Raw genomic sequence first — 3,989 nt, 5'->3', positions numbered from 1 at the left:
ATAAAACATAAGCTAATTCATTACCTTGCAAATTTATCTCATGCCCCCTTCCAGTTACATTTTATTCTTCCCTGAAGAGACAACTGGCTCCTTATTTCTTCTAACTTCTAGAACATCATATAACTGGAAGTATGTAGTATATTCTATATGGTATCATGCTTCATTTGTCCAAATCAGTGTTTGTAAGATTTGTCCATATTGTTGTATGTCTCAGTCATTCATTCTTTTATTCCAAAATACTATTTTTTTTAAAGATTTTATTTATGCATACAGAACTGAGGTACAAGACAGAGGTGTAGGGGCGGTGAGAGGACTCACCAGAGACAGAGTGGGGAGCAGAACAGGCAGATGGATGAAGTAACCCCTGAAGTACGCCCCTGCTGAGGGATGCAGGGGGCAGGTCAGGAGAGGTCTGCTGTGCTGTGTGGGTTGCCACTGGGGCAGGGATTAAATCACAGTGAAGTGGTTGCGGCTAGCTGGTGGTGCTACATGCATCTTAACCTGTTGTGCCACCAGGGAGGGCCCCCCAAATACTATTCTGTTGCAAAAATATATCACTATTTATCTTGTCTTCCTCATAAACATGTAGGTTGATTCCACTTTAGAGCTATTAGGAACATTCTGTACCTTTATTGTTTTGAACATATATTTTCATTTTTCTCAAGTAAATACCTAGAATTTGATTTATTGGATTACAAGGTAGATGTATACTTAACATTAAAAGATAAAAGCAAAAGCCATTGCCCAACAATTCTCCAAAATCTTTGTACTATTTTAGTCTGTCAGCAACATGACACTTTGATTTGTTCCACATGTTCACTGCCAATTGGTACGTGTGAAATGATCTCTCATGATTTTAACTTGATGGTGAATGGTGTCAGTGCATTTCATGTCTGTACTGTCCATTCACAGATCTTTTGTTGTGAAAGTCTGTTGAAGTTTTTTGCTCTAAAAAGAGCACTGAATGGGTTTTATCTTTCATTGTTAATATATGAGTGTGCGTGTGTGTGTGTGTGTATATATATATATATATATATACACTTGGATGTGTGATATGTACCTATTACAAATATTTTTCCTATTCTGTGGGTTGGTATAGTCATTTTCTTTGATAACTATAACTTTTAATTTTGATGACCTCGCTAGTTTCCTAAGGCTGCCCTAACAAAACACCACAAAATCAGTGACTTAAACAATAGAAATTTACTTTCTCACAGTTTTGAAGCCTGGAAGTACAAAATAGAGGGGTTGGGGGTTTGGTTTTCCCCAAGGCTTCTTTCCTCCGCTTGCACACCCCTCAATCTTGCATATTCAACATACAAACTTAAAGGGGGTACACAATTTGATCCAAAACAATGAAGTTTAGATCTTTTTCTTTCTTTCCTGGTGACTTTTTTGTGTGCCCTAAAATCTTTGCCTCTCTCAAAGCCATGAAGCAAAGCTATTGTCCTACATTTCCTTTCATGGGGTTTTATGTTTATAGCATTTATGTTGAGAAGCCTGTGACTCGTATCAAATTAATTTTTATATGTAGAATGAGGTAGGATTAGGGTACATTTTTTCTTTTCACATAGATATTCATTTGGAACAGAACCATCTCTTTATATAAGATGTTCCTTCCTCTCTGAATTGATATGGCCAAAAATCAATTGACCTGAAATGTATCTTTATTTCTGGACATTCCATACTGGTTCAGCAATCTTTTTTTCTCTCCTGCCATTTCTGTTTGCTTATAATACTGTAGTTTTATTAATTTTTTAAAAAAAATTTATTTATTTATGCATACAAGAACTGGGGTATAGGCTAGAGGTGTGTAGGGGTGAGCAGATTCACCAGAGACAAAGTGGGGAACAGAACAGGCAGATTGACAGGGAGTAGCAGGCAGGACAGGAGAAGTCTGTCATGCAAAGTGGATCACCTCCCTGGCTGGGAATCGAACTCATACTGCAGTAGCTACAGATAGCTTCATAGTGCTGCATTTTAACCCACTGCACCACCAGGGAGGGCTATTTTAGAAATTACTTGAATTAGGTAATTAAAGTCCTCCAATTTTGTTATTTTTCAAGATTTAAAACTAGATTTAAATATCTGTTTTTATTCCATATTCCAATTTTATGGTCCTTGTATATAGAAATTCAACAAATTTTTGTGTAGTGTCCTGTATCCTGTGAAGTGATAAGCTCACTTTGTAGATATGTAATTTGTATAAAGTTTTTTAGGTGTTGCATTATTTGGCCTGTGAATAGTGATCATTTTATTGTTTCCTTTTCAACTTAGGTTTTTCCTTTTTATGCATTGTCTGACTAAGGTTTTGGGTGTACTTAAAGAGAAATTCTTGTTGTATATCTATCTTGTATAGGTTTGTTAAGCTCTCAGATGTGGAGATGGATATCCATGATGAGTACTAAAAAATTCTCAACCACTGTCCCTCTAGATATTTCTTCTGACCCATTCCTATGCTATTCTTCTAGGACTCTCATTCTATATATATAGTGGTCTATTTGATATTGTCCCAAATCCCTAGGATGCACTGTTTTCTTCTTATTTTTCAGTTTCTTTACTGTTCTAATTTCTATTGTCCTGTCTTCAGAATCCCTGATCATTTCCTCTATTGTATCTAGTCTCTGTTAAGTCCATGAACTGAAATTTTATTTCCATTATCATTTTCATCTCCATTGGATGGTCCATTGGATGGTGGGTGGATGGATGGATGGATGGATGGATGGATGGATAACTCCCACCTATTCAAACCTGTTGTTCCCCTTTTCTATTAGATTCTCTATCTTTATCATAGTCAGTTTTAAGACTCTGTCTGATAATCCATACCCAGGCCACTTCTGGGTCTGTCCTCCTTCCATTTCCTTGTTTCTTCCTGTACCTTGTATTTTAAATTACTCCTATGTTGTGTGTCAAAGTATTATAAAGACTGAAGTAGATACATTTGCTCCTCAAAAAAGTTTATACCACTTCTGTTGAATGGTTGTAGTGGTGACTGTATGGATTTAATTCTGTGTTTGATTTGGATCTGTGTCTCTCACAGGCAGTGTTAGGTCTAAACAGTACTAGTTCCAGATATCATGACGGTGGGGTGAGGACTTCCTTATCAGCAAGGCTCTGAAAGCCTCCTAATTTACAGTCAAGTCACTAATTTTCTAAATTATGGGGGATTTCTGATTTACTGCCTAATAGTGAGATTTGGGGGGCATTTCTCATCAGTCCCACCTTAGCTCTCTGCATCTTAGGAGATTTTTCTCTTCTGTTCTTCTATGCCTCAAGACTTCAAACAGTTATCATAATATACTTGGTGAAGACCAAATCTACCTCAGTGGGATCCTCCTAAAGGCAATGTTTTGCATTTCTGGATGGGTCTATATACTTCAGGGAATAGGGAGCTCTCAACTTTCTTCCCCTACTTCTAGACTTTGACTGAATAGTCCATGAACTTCATTAAATTCTTTGGGGAGAAGTTGCCAAATATGTACAGGTCTGTGGCTAGGATTTATCAAAGACAGGATATACAAGATATATCAAAGACAAGATACATAGGCTGTCATTCCAGCCCCCATTAAAAGTTCATTAAGGGCCCTCCCTGGTGGCAGCAAGTTAAAGCACAGCACTAAAAAGCTAAAACCATTTCAGCATGAGTTCCTTCCCTGCCCCAGAGGTGACCCACAAGGTGTGGCAGACTCTCCTGACCCGCCCGCTGCTCCCCTCAGCAGTATACTTTGTCAGTCGGCCTGTTCTGCTCTCCATGCTGTTTATGGTGAAATCCTCTCACTGTCTCTGCACCTCTGGCCTGTACCCCAATTCTGCATGCACAAATAAATAAATCTTTAAAAAATTTTTCATTAAAATTTTTCTTTTTATTTCTGACTTATTTCACTGTGCATAATCCCTTCTCGCTCCAATCCATGTATCAGTTTCACTTAAAGGACTATAGGGGAACCAAATAAAGGGTCAGGGGAAAATAATAATAATGGTAAATTTTT

The 3,989-nt window shown here is 37.6% G+C and overlaps 1 protein-coding gene across 1 annotated transcript in view; it reads right to left on the bottom strand.

Annotated features, from left to right (window-relative positions):
- LOC101632034 (guanylate cyclase soluble subunit beta-2-like) overlaps positions 1–3,989 on the bottom strand; it is a 32,109-nt gene that overhangs the window by 14,724 nt on the left and 13,396 nt on the right. The window lies entirely within an intron of this gene.

This window comes from Condylura cristata, unplaced genomic scaffold, assembly GCF_000260355.1.
Source record: "Condylura cristata isolate star-nosed mole 26May11 unplaced genomic scaffold, ConCri1.0 scaffold00010, whole genome shotgun sequence".
NCBI lineage: Eukaryota > Metazoa > Chordata > Mammalia > Eulipotyphla > Talpidae > Condylura > Condylura cristata.
The sequence above is the reverse complement of the archived record's forward strand: the minus strand, read 5'-3'. Positions and strand labels throughout refer to the sequence as shown.